Raw genomic sequence first — 20,424 nt, forward strand, 5'->3', positions numbered from 1 at the left:
AGCTCAGACAGCAGCATCCTACTTACTCTGTGAGGGTACAGGGGAAGTTCAGCATTTAGCAATGGTGAGAAAATTGGTTTAGATCCCTGAGGGAAGGTGCTGTAGAAGTGCATTCAATTCAGTTGTAATTCAATCCAGTTTGCTGGAGCTGAAAGAAAACAAAACACTTTCAAAGTTAAAGGGAACGCCAGTATTTATTTTATTTTTATATATGTGTGTACATATATAAACACACACACAAAAGTATTTTAATGAAAACATATATTTAGGTATGTTTGCATAATGTATTTTATTTTTGTGTGTTGGCATATATACACACACACCTACAAACACACACAAAGCCCTAAAATTTTAGGAAGTGAAATCTCTACTTAGAGCACTAGAAGAACAAGGTCAGCATAAGGCAAGTTCTGCCAGGCATACAGAAGCACACACTGTATGGAAAAGAATAGTTAAAGGCATTTTCTTCTACTATCATAATTTTTTTCCTCAGGATAAGAACAAAACAAAATCAAAGCAATTAAATCATTACCCCGAGGAAAAAAAACCCCAGTAGTTGTGCTTAATCCTCTGAGTTGCCATAATGAATACACCTAATTTACTTTGAGTAAGAGAAAACATATTTTTTTCCTCCAAAGCTAACAAAGGTCAAATTCAAAGAAATCAAAGTAACTCCCACAGTACTTTCCTCAAAAGAGAGGGAAAAAATAGCCCATGGTGTGTAATTATCTAAAGGTAAACAACCAGGAAGGCCGACTGCAAAGTGTACCTGTGATTTATAATGCTAAATAGCTTCCACAGGGGTGAGCCTGCAACAAGCTCTCTCCCCATTTTTATCTGCATAAGGCGAATTGCAGGGTGGGGAGATGGGCTCTCCCATTTAAATTCTGCAGTATTTTATCCCTGGAAGTTCGGTTCACAGCATGAAAACTCTCCAGCTACACTAAACAAGGCAGAAGAACTGGTTCAGACAAGCAAATTACAGATCTGCTCCTCTCTGACCTCCAGCACCTTGGAAAAATTGGGTGGAGGAAAGAGCCGCCGGCGCTGTTGCCAGCAGATCTCCCTGAGCTCCTCAGCCCTGGCAGAATTACAGGGGCAACTTTACACATGGATGAACTGTTCTGGAACAATCTTTCTAATGCAGCTGACACAAACAGGCTTCCCTCCAATGCCAGGGAAGCGTGTCCCACATGTTTGTTGCTGCTGCACAGGATTCCTGCCGACAGCCCAGCGACATTTCTGCAGGGGAGCTTCTGGCCAAGAGTGGTGCAGGGGTCAGATAAGTCTTGGGAAAACATGAGTGGGTAGGGAATATCCATAACCAATTTCCAGGCCAGACCCTCTCAAGGGCACTCCTGTAGAAATGTGGGCACATTTTTTGGGGTACCAAAAAGCTGAAGAAGCAAAAGACTCGCTTGTCTCTGGGAGAGATTGCTAAGCTAGGAACCCTTCCAGAATTCTTGGTTTAACATTTCAACACTCAGTGATGCACCTTTCCTCAGTGATAAAAATAAAGATGAGCATTTTTACCGTTTTTTACATATACCAACTCAACACATATATGCCCTTGTTCCAGAGCAAAATGGTGTCAGTGCTTGTACCCAAGAATTCAGGAAAGGGCAGGACAGATGTAAAGTAGGGGCAAAGACTGCCAAAGGTCAATCTCTGAGATCAAAGGGAAAGGTGCCATAGGGAACATCTCTGCTCAATCCCTGAAACCTCAGCACTTTGCACTGAGATTTAGTGCCATATGTACTCAGCAGTACATACACTGTTGACAAAGCTTTTATTTTTAAACAAATAAAGGCCAGAAAGTACAGATTTCCTTAACTCTCATGGGGCTTCAATTATGCAGTGCTGCCTCTACCATGTAAGCATATTTTCAGAGCTTTAGCACTTGACATTTTGAGATAAAATGTCATGAATAGTATTTGTGTACCTCTCTCCATCTGTGCCCCTCCGCCCCACCATTTCAACTTGAAATCTTTCAAGGCATCAGACCACTGGTTCAGACCATCCCTTTCCTTTACTTTCTTCAAGTTTAGGATCAAAGACCAGACAGACTTTAATGTTATCTCGCAAACAGTTTGCTCTAAGTCTCATTTCAAGAGCTTCTCTTCTGTAGTCTGCCCACTACACTAAGCTAATCAATGATTTTTCTGCTCATTAAGTACTGCTGGTGGAATCACTCTTGCCTATCAGGAAGAGTCTGCTGCCTGTTTGCTTCTCCTGCCTTTCCTCTCTCCAGCCCAAGACCACAACAGTGTCTGAGAGAAATGAATGGCCCCTGCTCAGGTCAGAACATTTTGGCCTTTACATTGTGCCAAACCTGAGAGTTTCTTAACTGGAGACTCCAAATTTCAGCTTCCCATGCTTTCACTCTGATCTCCTCATGCTCATCCTCCTTAAATCTGTCCTTATTTGCCTCCTTTCCTCAGCAAGAAATGAGAGGCAGATAGGAGGCACAAAATTTAATAACAATTTTCAGCAAACTTCTGGATTGCCTTGGATGTGAAGCAGGGACATAACAGACTGTGTTGTCAAGTTAAGCCAGCAAGAAGAGGGAGTTTGATGGTGCTGTGTGTGTGTGACTGGCTTCTCCACTGGCACGTGGATTTATCATCAAATTGAAGGACAGTTATTAATTTTATCACACTCTTCTGAGCACACAGTTGTGGTGAACCCACCTCCTGGAAAGTAGATTTCAGATGCATTTTCTCCGCCTGAAAATGGGGAGAACCTATATCCCAGCACCCTCTTGTTCTTATCTGATACAAATATGCTGCTTTCCAATTTCACTCTATCTTGTCTGTACTTTTATCTAGCTTTCCTCTAATTGTACAGCTCTTCCTGAAAGGTCAATTGTTCCTCCTCCAGCTGATGGCCTTCCAATGGAGTCTGAACTGATTATGAGTCCCTGCCTACTTTTAAGGGCTATGGTGAAGATGATGCTTGGCATTATTAAGATGTGATGTCCTGCCAAGGATGCCTTCACAACTGGAAGAGCTAAATGTGACAGCTCTGAGCTTGGAGAAAAAAATAAGAATAATTTTTTTAAAAGTTGCTTTTCTTCTTCTCTAGTATTTGCCCTGTGCTGTCAGGCTGCATGAGGGGGCCGTGCTCACATCTGTTATCCAAGCTCCTGAAGGAATCCTTCACAAGAGTGACTCTGCCTGCAAAGCAAACAGGAGGAGTTTGAAGGTGGCATGTGAAAAGCTGCCACAGGTCTTCCAGAAATCAGAAATCTTGGCTGTTCATCTCCTGAGAGCTGACCTGGGGCACACGAAACCACAGTGCCTGTGAAACACGAAGCAATCACACTGAACCCTCTTGCAGCCATTTGCATTTTCAACCATTTCTCTTCAGAGAGATGCCCTGTGCCTGCAGGAATATTTTGCCTCTGTTCACAGGTGACTTTTAATCCAAGTTAGAATCTGTTGGCTCTTCTTTTTTAGTTGGCAGTGAAGTTATGGCTCTGTCAGATAAATGTTCTCTTCTGTTGCTTCTTGTATAAAATTCCGGGAAGATGTGGCCTCCAACACCAAGATGTGGTCCCAGAACACCAGGGCAGAAATAAAATAGTGTCACTATTCTTGAAAGTGCTCAGCAAATCCTACTCTGAGAGCAGTTGTTGAATAAAAATGTTCAGTTTGGCCAGGCAAAAAAGTATGAAATAAATTACAAATGTTGAATTATAAAGCTTGAAATTCAGAAATATGTATTAATCCTTCAGATTTGTTACCCTGATGTCTAGGATTAATTCTTTGGTTTTTGTTTTGGTTTGGGGATTTTTTTGTCACATGGGGACTTTACTAAAGTGAGCAATTTTAAATATAAAAAATAGCTTAGGACATGTGTAGAAGTACAGAAAAAGGAATATTTTCCAGACGGTGAAGACAACGCCTTATGGTTTTGATACTGTTTTTTTTCCATTGGGGGCGTTCATGGGATTTGTACTTGAGCTCCTTCTGGGTATTTTAGTATTTATTCAGTAGTATTATTTAAGTATTTATTCAATTATTTAATATATTCGGTAGTATTTAATACTACTGAATATATTAATGACCTCAAAGTGGCTGGTCCCTAGAGTTAATGTAATTAACCACTGAAAGTCTTTGCTGTTACAAATTAAATCAGGTTGTGTCACAGTTCACAGGAGGCAGCAAACCTCAAAAAAGCTGATCTGTCCTCTCTGAGATGTAACTGAGCACTTGTTTCCATGTAAGGATGTTATTAATAGATGTACAGCCCACTGCTTTATTGAGAGAAACACTTTTGAAAGTATAAATAGGGCAGATGAAAATGCATTTGCTTCCTTATAGACCCTCAGCCCTCCCATCCAGCAAGTTGAAAAGGTGAAAAATCACTTGGAAATTCACCTAAAAACCTCCTGTCCTACCACCATGCCAGTCACTACAGCGAGATACTTTTCAAACATCTCAGCAGATGAAAGTCAATAGAGATGAAGGGGTTACACAATACTGGAAGAGGGTGGCTAATCAAGTTGTTTCTCAAAACAGGGCAGTTTTCAACAAAATGAAAATTAAGGGGGAAATAGCCATCCTAGAAAGTATTGGGATTTCTAAGAGTCTGTGTCCCAGCAACACCTGCTCTCAGAGAAGCAGCTCATTTTGGTGCTCACTAAAAATCCACATTGCCAAGCACAAGTGTAACAATTCCTCTTCACACTTGTATGCTGCAGGGTCAGCAGATCTGAGTGTGTGTAAACAATTAAACCCAGAGCCCCTGAGGTAACATCTGCTCCCAGCACAGTGAGAGCTGAAGGCTCTCTGCTAAGGGACCTCACCAGCAGAAAACATCCCAGATTTGAGGTAAGATCTTAGCAAAAAGCTCAAAGTCCAAAGAAACTGGAGGAGAATTGGGGCAGACTGCAAAGCAATAGTTACCCACCTAAAGGAAATCCTACCAAGCCACAGTAGCAAAACCAATGTAAATTCTACTTCGAAGAAGAGAAAAATCTCACTTGCTACTTCACAGTACTGGGGTAGCCCATCACAAACAGCGAGAATGAGTGAAAGGAGTCTGGACTCCTCCATTCAATTCTGCCATTCCTGCAGATGGGAGCATGAGAAAATTCAACATCTACATCGAGTAGATACGTTGAATTATTCAAAAAGTAAAATGCTAGATTTGGGTCAAGCAAACAGGACCAGAGGCCAGGTGTCAGTGCTGTGGTCAGCAGAGCACAGAATGGTGACAGCCACAGCAGAGCCTGCACTGTAGGCATTGATCAGAGCTTCTGAAATAAGAGTGTGTTTCCAGAGAAACAAATGGGGTTAGGAGCTTAATTCCCCATGAATGAATTGCCTTTCTAAATTCAGCAATGGCTTTTCTGCTCATCCCAAATATTACAAGTTGCCCACAAACTCCCACCCTCTGTGCCAAAGCAGTTATCTGTCATATTTCTTTCTCCAGAAATACATCAAAATGGGAAATAAAGAAAAAAAAAATAATTGATGCAATTTGTTCAGTTAGTAGGACAGTTTCTTACTAATGTGGTATTTTAAGCTTTGTGCAAGAGGTGTTTTCCAAACTACAGCACTTTGAGTGTGCAGGTATTAGCAGGAATGTGTCTCCTGTTGGTCTCCCAGTCAAGAAAGTGTGCTCGACACAAACGATGACAGTGTCGTGAAAATCAAACTTCTTTTTTGCCATTTTACAGCCACTTGTCTCGAGCTGACACTGTACAGGCTTTTCACTGCTGGCATCAGATGGGGTATGAGCATCCAGAGCAGCCTCAGCCGCTGCTGGATGAAGAGTTTCTATGATTACCTTTAAAAATGTCAATCGTTCGCCACGTTCAGTATTCAGGTTTGTTCATCAGTTAGTAATAACATCCCTGGCTGAGCTGAAAACATGTTCTGAGTGAGGGCTGGGGAAACGAAAGCTTAAACAGTTGACAGCAGTTAGAGATGAAGCAGACTATGCTGTTCTTTTCTGAAAAGAGGCTGCAGTGATTCCAGCAGGCTCCTGAAACAGAAAAAGCTGCAAGATTATAGAAACAGACCTTTTCTTCTAGTTTTTCTGACAGCTACAATTCTATATTCCTCAGCCCTGTCTTGCAATTAAAAGGGGAAGATACCAGAAATAGCTGAAGAAGCAAGAAAACAAGAAAAGAAAAATAAGCTGATTCCAGCTACTCTTCTCTTCTCCATGTATGCTATACACATTTCATTATTAGATTAGAAGCATCTTCCACCACCATCTCCACTGGCTTTGAAATTGCCACCATAAAAGTACATCACAGAAGTTATTTTTAAACTGTGGATTTTGTTACAGAGAGAATCTAATTTTTAAAAATTTAATGGAAGGAAAGCATTTATTAGAAGACTATGACAGCTGAGGGGAAAAAATATTCATAATACTCAGAGAATACAGAAGAGAAAACCAACTTGGAATGTGTTCTTGCTCTCTCAGCCTGAATACCTCTCTCTCCCCTGACTGGTGTCAAATCTGATCAATCAAACTAATTCTGCACATACTAAAAAAGAGCTTCTCCAACTCATTTGCCTCTAAAATCACAGCCTCCCCTCATCCACACTGAAGCTAAGACTGCCACCTAAATGAAGAGGTGCTGGTTCCATATGCTGGAATGCAGGTGGATCTCCAAGAAGTCAATCAATCTGATGTTCAGGATGTACCAGTGCCTGTAATGTGCATCAGTCTCGAGGCCAAAACGAAGAGATCTCTTGTGAAGGCAGTGCCTGCAGCCACAGCCCTTTCCCACCTTCACTGGTTAGATGCCCTTCAACCACACTCATTTCCCTGCAGGGGAATATCTGCCCCCCTTGTGCTGCTCAACACCACCACAGTGGTTCTGTGCCCTCAACAACAGGATAAGATGGAAAAAATGTGTATCAAGCCAAACTCACACTGAGCTTGGAAAGTCCTCATCTGCCAAAAGTGAATGCATGTCCTGCTCAGGTGCACAAAAAGGACAGAGGAGAGGAAAAACGGATACATGCAAGAAAGAGGAAGGATAAGACAAATGTTAAATGGGAAGGGAAGATATCTCCCATACACAAGCAAATAAACTGTCATGCATTATTCAGAGACTGTGCAGTCAGCCATGGGTACACCTCTTCTGGAAAGGAAAAAAACATTCAATGTTCTCTTAGCTTCAAAACTGCAGCATTGCCCTAAGGTAAAGATCCAGGGAAGCAGCTGAGGGGTGAGGCTAGTTAACAAGTCAAACAGCACAAGAAGGGTTTCAGGTTTTATTTTTTTTTTACAGGCCAGATACTTGTCCAAGGAATTGTTACACTGAACTGGGTCTAGGTTCAAAATTGTGCTTAGTATTTATAATATATTAAACAAAAAAGGAGGGGGAGGAAGGAATTCTTAGCCTAACAAGCTACCACAGCCACATTTAAAAGAAAGCAATCCACAATTCAAGAATTATTCAATTTCTCAATACTGTGCCATTAAACCAAAGCTTTGCTGGACTCTCCCTTACTACCATTTCTTAATCCCACCCCCCCTCAAACAGCACTCTGCAGTTTCTTCATGCACAACCCAAGCAACACTTATAAGAACCTGTAAAGGGTCAGGAGCCAGCCCTAAGCCAGAGCTCTGGCAGCAATCCAAGCTGGAAAAGACACTGACTGTGCACAACAGCAAGTGAAGACAGCTTTTCCCCAAAGTGATATTTTAATTCAAAAAAGAACCTTCACTAATCTCAGGGTTTATTATTATCTGTGTAGCAAATGGGACTGCAGTTGGTCTACATAAAGCATTAGTTTCCTACAGGGCATTTCAGACTGTAAATGATAAAGGACCAGACCTAAACCAGAAGTCTCTGGAACTCGGCTCTTGCCTTTAATTTGATTTAAGCATGCCAAAAGGCAGGAAATGAAAGTGCAGCACTAACAAAAAGACCTTGGTGGAACACAGGGTGCAGGAGGGATCCCCTCGGGCTGGGATCTACACCGGGACCTAAATGTGCACCAGACCTCCCTCTTCCCTCCTGGACTGATCCCCGAGAGTGGCTGGGACTCTGGGAGATGCAGCAGCTGCACCTCCACCAAGCTGAAAACACAGTGCACTGTCAGTGCAGCCATCAGGCTGAAGGATAACTGAGCACCCAACTCATCTCATGGGCAGGCAGGGACTCGCTCAGTAAAAGGGCTCTGCTCTCTGGCCATGATGTTTTCCTGTGTTCCCACAGTTACCAGCACAAGTGAATTCCCTAATGGAAGAGGTTTGGCTTTACCAATCACCAGCTTTGGGCAAGGCTTCTTCTCCACAAATTCTCCCATGGACATTGTAAAGGGAGTGAGCACCTCAAAGTGTGCACCAAGACAAGAAATGGCACAAGAAAACACAAATTATTGTCATGGATGCCAGTATGACAGGAAGAGCAGTAACTGCACTGGGAAAAGTACTCCTCCATACAATCATAAATAAGTATAATCAGCAGTACATATAATTTCCAACCTCTCAAAGGCTGAGGCATTAAATATAAGGATGACATCCACACACACCAAGTTCTGAAACCCAGTAGTCACAGGGTTAAAAAGGACTGCAAGCTTGGTATAAACCCAGCCTGATCTTCCACTATGGCACACATCCCACACCACTTCCCTCCCAGCCCTCCACTCAAAGATATGCATTACAAAAGAGATTTCCTCCAAAGCTCTTCCTGTGATGAGCTTTACTGAAGAAAAGAGGAGAATCTAAAAGAAAGATAAAAGCAAAGGGATGTGGGTTAGAAGAGGTCAAAACCAGACACCACGTACTGCCACTGGGTTCACAGGAATGCTTCATTATTAGGTATTTTTCTTCTCTTCCCCATCTGCACTATAGAGAAAGTCTTTTTCCAGAATGCTCAAAGGTATCAATAATGAATTTAAAACATATGAAATACAGTTAAAATGCATTTTTGAGCCATTTGGAACTGAAAGCAGAGTGCCATCGAGTAGCCTCATTAGGAAAATGGTCTGCTTAAAGAAGTTTTCTCACATATGAAGAGGACTGTGAAGTCTTTAAGAGTCTAAAAATATTTTTACAGAACTTGCCAGGTAGGAACAGCTAGGTGGGAATTTTACAAAACGTGCTCTTTCAACCCAAAATGTGTGAGCTGTACCTACAGGCTCTTCAGTTAATGTTCTCATCAACTGAACTACAATTAAATCCATACATTGATACCTAGTGGCTGAAGTGGAGGTGAACTGCAAAAACTGTTCCCCTCTGGGTTGATGATGGCTAACACAAAAGCTGGTTATCCTTCCTAAAGACTGCCACTCTGCCTTCAGGGTCTGCAATTCTTCTTTCTTTAGGAGGGAGCAGCTGTTCTGCTTGGGATTCCAGAGTGTGTGAGCAGACTCCCTCTATTTCTGACTGTCCTTTTTAAGGATGGGTCAGAACTGCAGCAAACTCTCCGAACACTCTTCCCCAGTGAAGATGAGGGAAACTTTGCCAGGATTCAGTGCTCTTGCTCTGGAGGAGATCCAGCCAGGTGTCTCATCCTCAGGCAATCTGCTCAGCTCCACTGACTCAGGGAGCAAGCTCACCCAAAATTTTGCAGGAGTGCACCCAGGGAAGCTGGTGAGATTCAGAGCTCTGCAGAACCACTGTGAATTTGGAAACAGATTTAAGCAGCAGTTCAGAGCCAAGTTTTCAGCTTGTGGTATGTGCACCACGACTGGAGCTGCCTTCCAGTTAATCCCAGACGTGCGTCCCTTAACCAGCCTGCACAGAACACCCTGAGCACCAGAGATGGCAAATTCCCCAGGGGCAGTGGGTCGTGCCATGCCCGTTCATCATGGCACAGAGCACTGCCAGCACGTCACCATCCTGTCTTGACTTGTTCCTGGGCAGATTTGCGTTAACCACAGTCAAGTCCAAATTATTGAATAAACACTAAGAATAAAAATTTACAATATGACTCCAGTCTTTGGTAAATGAGCTGCTGCACAAATTCTGCCCATCTGATATATCCAGGTATTTCACCAGGAGTTCACAAACTAATCCATGTTTTTATTTGAGGAGAGTCTTACACAGGAAGAAAATATCATAAACATATAATTTATACCAGAGAAATTCTCTGAAAGATCAAAACCTGATGGATAAACAACAATTAACATCCAAACTACACAAACAATGAGGAGGAGCACAATGTACTTACTGAAATTAAATGTACCTGCACTCTGGTTATAAATCCAGCACCAGCTATTTGAAACTCCCTATATTAAATTTTATTCATTAAGTTGAAACTAAGATTTTGCTGATAAAATGCCAGACTGCATCTGTACTCCCCAGCAACAATACTAGTGATAATTCCTGTTGCTCCTTTGCTAAATTCAGTATCCTTGTGTTTTATTGCAGCTGCACCAGACCCTCCACCTAGCCAAGTTTGCTCTGCCAGTTGGCATTATGATCCCTCCAAAAATAAACATACTTGCAGTTATGCTCTCTTGGCTCAAGAACGTCCATTTCTCTTCAGTTTATGATCAGTGCAGTTGCTAACACACTGCCAGTTGTCCTGAGCCACCCCACTGGGTACAGACAGGCACTGAATAATTGCAAGGCTGGGAATGTCTTCCCCTTCCCTTTTTTTTAAATGCTCCTTTTGGAAAGGTTTCTTCATTGCATTGGTTTAAGCAGAGGGTGGATGCATTTTAGAACACTGTGTTCTGTCTTAAGCAGAAATTATAAATCCAACAGCAGAATTGCCCAGTGAGTTGTTCTGGTCTGTATGGTGTAAAATATATGGCTATTTGGATTTGAAAGACATATCCAACCTCCCACCTGAGATTTAAGTTGCTGGAGACTCGCTCCTGCCTGGAGGATGTGCAATATTGGGCCTTTGGACTACTACAGCTCAAATCCTTAGCAGTGCTTAGGATCACACTTTTTTTTTTTAAGTGCTACTATCACAAACACTATATAGGAGTCATCTAAGCCATATTTTATGTCAAAACATGTCCTAAACACTGAGGCAACTTTGGGTAGCACAGAGCGTTCAGTTTCATGTACTGCTCATTAAACAGATAGGGTCAAACCACGGAAAGCACAGTAGAAGGCACTCCAAACACACCAACATGCTAAATGGAATGTTCATGTTAAATAAAACAACTAAACTAAACTACAGAAAAGAGAAACCCAGGAAAGCATGAAAGAACCACCATCAAATGTGTAAAAGTGATTAAGATGAGGAAGAAGAACAGCTGGTCCCTGTGTGCACCAATGATTAGACAAGAACAACTCGTTTAATTTACAGCAATACAAATACAAGTTCACTGATAAACAGAAGAAGGAATAGTTTGGTCTACTTGATTTGGTATTAAGTACAAACATGCTAAGCCTTTTGCTAGTCTGACTCTTAGTCTTGAACACATTCAAGGAGAGGGTTTTTTTAACCAAACATTACTTCCCAGAAATGTTGACCACTCAGCCCTGTTGCAGTGATGATGATAATAAACAACCATTTATTTTGAACCAACTGTAGGAGCAGTTTTACTTCACGGTTCAGCTGAAGATTATGAAATACACTTCCATACAGGAAATAAGTATGGCTTGGAGACAAAACAGATAACCTGCTGCACTCTTCTCTCAGACTCCTCCAGGCAGGAAATCCATCTGAGCCATCCATATTGCTGAGGCTCTCAGTATTGGTTCCATGCTAGTGGCTCTGTCTCAGCGGCACAGCAGGACCTGCACAGACACCCAGACATTGCTCACTCTGCCAGATGCCTCTTCAGAGAGGCACAGCCTGAGGAACAAGCACGCAGCACAAGAAGGAATTGCTTTTTTCAAGTGTGATGGCACTGATGTAAATTCCAAAATGAGCTTCCAATGCATTTTCTTTCTCCCAACACACCTAGTGCTTCTTCCATCACCTCTCATTTCAAAGTTTCTCTGAGATGACATATACATTTACTGCTTCTCTTTTCCACCCAAATCTCACTGCCCACACTTGGCTGCATAAGTGTGTTCAAATGAAAAAGTTACAAGATGCTTTGCTTGCATGTTACAAGGATTTTATTTATTTTTTTTTTCCAGAAAAACAGCACAGGAGATACCAGGCCAGATGCTTCTCTAGACCTGCTGCTGTTTGCCTTCGGTCTCAGAGGAAAAATGTTTTAAGAGGATCTCATTTGAAACAGAATCCTTTACAGGGCAAAAGATCCTTAAGATGATCTAGTCCAACCATTAACGCAGCACCGCCAAGTTAGTCCAGGATTTGTTCTTCAGAAATTCCAAGATAAATGTCTTGAAATGACAGGTAACAACTAGTGTTAATAAAATCCAGGGAACCCAAGTGTGCCAAAACACATGTCTGGGTTGTTGGATGACTTCCTGGGCTTTTAATGATCTGTATTTTCAAACACAGCTTCTCCAAAAGAGGTTACAGAACAACAGCATCACTTTAATTTGCAGGTTAGGTAGGTAATGCATGATAATATCATAATACCTCAACTAACATTTGACTTCTCTTGTTTAATAAGAAAGAAAAGCAGACTGTTAAGGATGCAAATACCATATTCATTTGTGCTTCCTTTCCTTCCTCTGATCCAGGTCCTCACAGCATCAATCAAGCCCTGAAGAGAAGATGCAGCAGCACATTTTGTTGCCACTGCTCTTCCCAGAAACACACAATATGTTTTACATGATTACAGAATTCAGTCATAGCACAACCATGAAGCAATAAAGCAGATATTTAAGAGAAATTATTTATTAGTGACTTCAAAGGACTCCCAACCTAGCACTGAATAGGGTTTTATCACTGAAATGCAGACAGTAAAGAGAATTACTCAGGAAAAAAAAAAAAAAAAAACCAACAAAACAAAACAACCCACAAACATGTAAAGTTTTTTTCTGGACCAGGGAGGGGCACAAAGGTTTAATGCAGAAACTTTGAAGCATAAATCTCAAAACAGAGTAACTTTTTCTTGAAGTTCTGACTTTATACCATGCCTCATATATATTTCCTGTATTTACCTCTTACCTAATCCACAAATCAACTATTAACCAAGCTACAAAACTACTGAAGTTTTAATGGAATACATTATTTAATGCAGAAATATCTCAAAGGACAAAATCCTGCCAAAACCTACACTGTTTCAGAGAATGAAAGACCAAAAATAATTTGTATGAGACAAGTGCAGCTCACAACGACAAATCACATTAGCTGCTGGCTTTTCAGCCAAAGAACACCTGAGCCATTGGTATTTTTAGTCTTAATCCTCTTAAATTTTTTAAATAATATAATAGTTATGCTTGATCTAAGTTAATTAAGTCTTTAATTAAGCAAGAATCCCTGACAAATCACTGTTACATGTAAAGGAGTGACCATGCGAGACAATTTGACATTTTTCAGAACCATCACTTCCCAAGTCTTTACTCAAGCAACACAACTGCTTCAAGAAGCCATGAAATACTTTGAGAAGGGATGACTTCAAGACAGCAGGAAAGTTATCTCGGGTGCAGTCCCACACATCAGCACTGTGGACTTTCAGTCAGTCCATCGCTCACAAGCCAGAAGCTCCTTTGGTGTAGCACAGGATAATTAATGTGTTATCTCCTCATACAGCCCACGTGACACCGGACATTCCAAATGCATTTAATTTAACTCTTCAGCCCAAGCAGGAGTCACAATCGGAGCACCAACACAGCTGAATAGTATTAAAAAGTATTCCCAAACACACAAGAGCTCACATGCTTGCTCAGGAAAGCTGAAAATGACCATTTGCACTGCTGAGCAGCAGTTTCAATTAATAGCTCCATTTTCCCCATCTATGATAGAGGATTTGCTTGCTTAGCTCCCATTAATGTCAACAGGGCTAGACCTACAAATCCCTACCTGAGGTGGAATACTGGCATTCCTACTGCAGCACATTTTCCCTGAAGTTAAGGCAGAGCAATTCACTTTATTTAACCTCTGCCCATTTTGCTCACTTGCAGGAGCTTTAAATGTAAACTTTAGAAAAAATAAGCATTACTTTGAGAAGAAAATACATTATTTTGCTTTTTTTCGTTTTTTAATCAACAAGCATGGCCATCCCAATAGACCAATCCTAAACCTATTCAAATAACAAAACAAATTTTAATACTAAAGCATACAGATAAGTCAAATACAGCTTATTGATCAAATTTTGAGATGAAGCCCTTTGCATTCCAAATAGAACAAATATCCCACCAGTTTCTGTGCTTATTCCCTGCCAGCTCCAACACAAAAAATTAAGCTGATGCTTCCGAAAGGCAGATTAAACAACCACAAGTATCAGCAAAACCTGGGTAAAAAAAAAAAAAAAAAAAAAATTAAATACTAAAGTGTTCTGGTCCCAGTCAAACAAGTCAGTGCAGGCAACTCTCAGCTTGCAGTTTCAGTTGTGCTCTCCAGGTCACTCTGAAGTTCACTGTGGGCTGGGTAATTCCCTGGTACACACCATAGGTACCAACAAACATATGAACATTAGAGGCAAAATCCCAAAGACCAGTCCATTACTACCAAAAGCTTCCATCAGAACACATCTAATGAAAGACTGTGGGTTCACACCACTCAAACAAAAAGCAAAAAGTGTGGACACGGATGGACAAAAATTGGTATCAACATCACCACATGGGGAAAAACTTCCCCTGAGCAGCAGTTCAGTGAGCTGGAACTCAGCTCCTGGGCAAGTGAGGAGGCCAAGATGGGTCAGATGCAGCGTGAGCTGAGAGCCAGGCTGGGCTCCCCGGGGCTCTGCCTGCACAGCCGTGGTGCAGGGCTGCCAGAGGGACCAGGAGAGACACTGCTCGCTGACAGCTCGTCAGAACCATGCCTAGAACGTTTGGGACTTCCATTTGCAAGAGTCTTTTCTACGCTAATGACTTCCTACAGATGTTTTGAAATGTTTTAACTGTTCTGGTTTGATTCAGCAAGACGCTGATGGTGTGATTTGAGGAACTGCAGCAGGAGCTGCAGCAGTGAACCCACCCAAGACCTTCCTGGACATCCACCAGCAACTGGATGTCCAGGAAGATCCTGGGTGGGTTCACTGCTCAGGATACTGAGAAGAAAATTCCTGTCTTCCCCAGGAAAACAGGATAGGATGAAAGATGGGACCAGTGTGGGACAAGAACACCTGTTTTAGCTGCACCTGCTTCACACAGAAAAAGGAATTTCCATTCCGTACAAAACCTTGCCATTTTGAACTGACTTTTCAAACCAAGCAAGAAGAAAAGGTCAACATTTCTATAAACCAGAACGTTTTTAACGTTGATTCAGAAGTATTGACATCTCCCTAACAATATCAAAACAATCTCAAACATAAATATGGTATTGAATAATAAATCAGAAAGTCAAAAGGAAGTCAAGCATAAAAGCAACACACATTTATAAACATCCCCCCAATCAAAACAAGGGCTGAGCATGACATGTGCCCCCAAAATGCTTCATTGCCCATGCAGCTGCATTTTCATCAGAGGCTCCTACTTATTTCTTCTCCATTTCCTTCCTCACTCTGCTATTTGTCCATGGCTTATATTTTGTTCATAAGGCAGTGATGCTCAGCCTTTAAAACCCAACTGTCCTATTACTGAAATGTAATACTCTCCTCCAGAATAATTCAAACCTCTCCTTCCAGTTTTACTATTTCCTTACATAATACATCATTAAAACTAAGTGTCATAAAGTTGTTTGGGTTCTTTTATGCAGAACAAAGGTGGTCAGAGAATGATAGACAGTAAGAAATCCAGCCATCATCCTCCTCCCTGTTCCACACGCACAAATCTTCCTTCTAACGTGACTGACATGCAATGGGCTCAATGCAACACAATTTCTGTGTACAGCTAATACTGCTGGGAAGAAATGAGCAGGCTTTTGGGTTCTACATGCCTTCACCAGACATTTAAGCTGAGTATCATCAGGCTCTATGGCTCTTAATAAAGGACAATGAAGTTATCAATTGAGGGTAATTAAGAAATCAGCTTTAAAAATCTAAAAAAAGCATTGCAAGACTGAATAAGGGAGGATTAGTGTGAGCGGAAAAGAAAGGGAGAAAATGTGAGATCAATAAGCCTGTGAAGGACAATGCCATAACACAGCAGCTGATGAATAGCAGAAGCCTCTGGGACCAGCGATATCTCAGGAGTCTCTGTCTTTCACTGCTATCAGTGACAACCTCGGTGTGATGTGTCCAGGTGACTTGTGGCCCACTAGGTTTGAGAGTTACAAATTAAATAAGTTTCTAAAAGGCTCACAGCCTTTTTTTTCAGGTGTGCCCAGTGAAGCTGATGAAGATGCTCAGATGCACTCAAAGTGCAGCAGAACCAAATCAGCCAAACACAGTCAAGGCCCCCAGGAAACATTTTAGACTTCTCACATAAAGCAACATTTTTGTTCTCCAAGAAAACCTTCCAATGGGTCTTATTAAGGACTTGAAATAAGGGAAGAAATTTTTTTTTTCACTTTGCAAATACAAGTCCACTGAAGCTGAGGAAGAAACCAATCACAAGCTTGACTGCATGTGTTTCAGCACAGATGATCCTTCATGCTACATTTACACCACTGCTCTCCCTACAGGGACACCACTGCTGACTTCCCACCTTCCCTCCACACCTCCAGCACTTAATGAATCATTCACATGGTGAGATTTTCTGGAAAAGTTAAGTAAGAAATTCTTCTGGGTAGAAGGAATAAGTTGTTACAATAACAAGTAATTTACTATCTGAATGCTATGCATACTGTATCATCTTATTTGTATTTCACAGTTAATCTCCCAGCTCACAAAAGTTTTATCGGATTGGAGGCATGTGCTGTATTCCCCTTTATAAAATTTTACAGTCCCTTGCTATTCTCAGGGCTTGTTTTATAGGCACAATTTGCTGCTTTAATCTCACCCAATTGTCATATTCTAAATCACGGTGTATAAAAATGTCTTAAAAGGAGAGATGCGCTGAAGGGTAGTACTTAATTACACTTACTGCCTGATTTAAATGTTATCTGTGCTTTGCCAAGTGCCAGGCACAGAGTAACCCAGCAGAGCAAATCTGCATAAACCGATACAAGTCATTATTGGTCTTTTAATAGCAACCCTGTTCTCCTGTGCAGCATTCTGATGAAGGTGTGTTCCTCCTCCTCCTATCATATTAGCTCACAAGAAAATTAAGTAAGGAGGTTGAAGAACTGGTAATTGGTAAGGTCTTTCCAGTCACTCTTTGCTAACTTATTTATTTTTATCTCCTTGCAGAAATCTTTGTCAAGACCATTTTGCTGGTCACCTTCATGAGTCTAATGTGTCCTAATGGAGCTGAAAAGCAGAGTGCATAAAGCAAACAGAAAATCCATTTGTTCAATGGTTTCCTATTCCTTTTATAGCACTTCCACTCCAGAAGAGCTTCTCTTTACACCCTCTCCCCCCACTTCCTAGGAATCAAACAAACAAAACTGAAAATACCACCAAAATTTCAGGCAATCCATGCTTTGATTTTTGACTTCCTCCTCCCCCACCCAAGTGAGCACAGTAAGGGACTGATTTGCCTCTGCACTAACTACATTAGACATGCAGTTAAATTCTCTGGCTCAGGGGAGCAGAAACACAGCTTACAGTACATCATATCTAAATACTTTCTACTTCATGCTCCAATCCCTGCTCCTACCACACACCAGAGAGCTCAATACAGACCCACTTTAGCAAGATCCCCCTGAACTTAAGGGAAAGCAGCAGAGTGACCTTTTTTGCTTAGATTCATTGTATTTAATGAACCAGGGGAGGTAGAGTAAGTACTACAGCTCTCACTGATCTATCCAGCAGCTTTATTTCTGGCCCACACCACCAGCATAAATTCAATTTCACTGTTTATTTTTGTTGTTGTCCCCTTGAGCGTGCTGTGCTTGTGGTCCAGCACTGCCAAAGTCTAGGAGGGACTAAGCCACAGCTTTGTGCCAAGTGCCCTGCAAGTCACTGTGAAAGGACATCACTGAGTCAAGCCCAAATACTCAGCAGCTTTCTATTCAAATGGCATTTCCAACTCTGCACACATTTCAAACCATGCCAGAGCAGTCACAGTTATGCACGACTACTCCCTGCCCATCTATGAAGCGTGGCTCCAATCATGAGATGTCAGCATTGTTTCATGCAAGATAAACTCCAACATTGTCCCTTATGAGTCTATGAAATATGTATGTGCCACTGCTACCAGTCACAACTGTGCCACCACTGCCTTTATTTCAGCCTTGGCAAACAGGCAGCTGGCAGGGGGAAGAAAGAGAGGGGGAAGAAACCCAGTCCAGAATGATTATATATTTTATCCTCTGATTTTAAGCATCTTTTCTAAACCCAAGTGGTGTGAAATACTAAGACCCCTCAGTTTCACAGGGGGCTGGAGCCATAGAACGTCTGGCATGGCAGAAGCTGAACCCCTCAGCCTGAGAAGAGATGGGCAAGAGGTATCCAGAGCAGTTTTCCCAGCCCAAGGTCAGTCCAGCCCTAGCAAGAGCCTGGCAGGATGACTGTGCTCTCCAAGCAGCTCCCAAAGTCCAGCCAGTGGATCCCTGGCAACGTGCCTTCCTTTGGGCAGAACAAGAGGAAGGGTATGAGGTAGCAAAAAAGCCATGGCACTGGGAAAATGCTGCTCCCAAGAACCTCGTTCAGCTCATTTCCTCTTAAAATGAAAGGCAGTATTTTCCAGACCACTGGTATCTGAAGCCAAGTGAAGAACTTCACATTTCTCTCAGGGGATCCTACTGCACTTCAGAGGTGATTTCAACAAAAACCTTGATGACGAAAGTATGCAGTCCTCTGCAAGTAATTTAGAGAGTTAAAGATCAGACAAAACTCCAAAGGGCCTGAGACAGTTATAAAACCATAGGTTTAGCAGAAATGAGTTGCCGATTTCAGTATTTTTTATTATTAGAACACATTCCCCCCCATAGGAAGTCCATTTGAGTAGCCACAAGTTAAAGTTTCTCTGATGGTAGATTCATCTTGCCACTTCCAGAAACAGCCACTCCTTCACACGGAGAAGCACACTGCAGAAATGGTGCAGCAAAACCACCACATTTCATGGTGGTTGTATCACCCTCACAGCAGGACTGGCTCCTCTGGTGGGTCCCTTTCCAACACCCATCCCAAGTTTGGCAACTTTGGAGCTTCTTCCCATCTCCTGTGAACTCAGCTTTTTTTTTTTTCCTTTTTTTAAAAGTAATAACATTACAGGATTAATTACTTAGCAAGGTCTCTATAAATGCATCTGCCTTTGAAACCTCTGCAAAAGCACAAGTGAAATTCCAGAGATAAACAAACACAAACTCCCTTTTAATTAAGCACAGTGCCTCTCTGTGGGGGGTGACAGAGTGAGCAGATGCAGGGGGATTGCCAATTAAGATACAACTTCTTTGATGGGAAGGGTACAGCCACACACAAGAGGAAAAAGGAGAGGGATTTGCCATCCAAGTCATTTTAATTGGCTGCTCAGAGAGATTATGCATTCCCCACATTCGATGCTGCCAAAAAAGTATTACTGATCCAAAATACTAAAGAGCCATCAAAACATGTCCTAAGCTGCTTGTGCCATGTTATTACTAAAGCTACCTGTGTACCTCACTCGTCCTGCTTGAGAGGGCTGTAACACAGGGAGATAATTCTCAGGGTTAATTAGACAAAGGAACAGACAACTCTTGGATTTAATTTTCTGTTATTGATCATTATTATTCACTAAACACCAGGCATGCTTAGCAAAAACTTATTGAAGGGAATGCACAGTTATCTCTAGCCTAAATCAGTTTTAAAAAGCAACAAAAAAAAATTAAAACCCATGCAAATAGCTAAAATAAACTTCTGAAAATTGCATGAGCTAGGATGCAAACAGAAAGTGAACAAGAGGATGGACTGGTCATCTTCTGCATAACTTTCATTGATTTGACATTCTAATATTTTTGGTGTGCTTTTCTCTGATCCTAATAACAATGCTGTTATTCCCTCAGCTTTGCTACAAAAACTGCATTTTAACTTTCACTTCTGTTCTTGTCTGGTTTCAATGGAAATACACAAGTTTTCACATGGCTTGTTCCACACCTTTCTACCACCCCTTGGGGAGAGAAAAGAAAGGCAGGGAACTGAGGAATGGCTTGCTCAGTTTGCAGCCTGCTCAGGAATCTTGATTTTGCCTCCTTACAGTTGTGTCTCCACTGCAGAGGACAGAGCCCTGCGCATGGGGAAATTCAGGCACAGGAAGCCAGAGCTGCTTTATCTGAGGCTCCTTCCCTGAACATGACGGCTCTGTCATCCAGGCCGATGGAAACACAAAAGAAGATTGGGATTTCACTATCTCAACTCAAAATAAATGAGTGTGACAGAAAAGGAACTCTTGTCTTTGCAAACAGAAGAAAAGCTCAGCTGCTTCTGAGAATGGGATAACCAGAAATGTGTTCCTGCCTTGGCAAAAGAGCCCAGGCTGCAGAGGTGGGCTGGGGCA

General features: G+C 41.8%; 1 protein-coding gene across 6 annotated transcripts in view; it reads right to left on the bottom strand.

Annotated features, from left to right (window-relative positions):
• The window catches only part of SGCD (sarcoglycan delta), a 305,579-nt gene that overhangs the window by 270,131 nt on the left and 15,024 nt on the right, over positions 1 to 20,424 (bottom strand). The window contains exon 2 of one of the 6 annotated variants that reach the window (XM_064387554.1): positions 27 to 148. The exons of the other annotated variants lie outside the window; for them this stretch is intronic. The gene's annotated coding sequence lies outside the window, so the exon portion shown is untranslated. The remainder of the gene's footprint in view (positions 1 to 26; positions 149 to 20,424) is intronic. 6 annotated transcript variants of the gene reach the window in all.

The sequence above is a fragment of the Passer domesticus genome, chromosome 13 (assembly GCF_036417665.1).
Source record: "Passer domesticus isolate bPasDom1 chromosome 13, bPasDom1.hap1, whole genome shotgun sequence".
Classification (NCBI taxonomy): Eukaryota; Metazoa; Chordata; class Aves; order Passeriformes; family Passeridae; genus Passer; species Passer domesticus.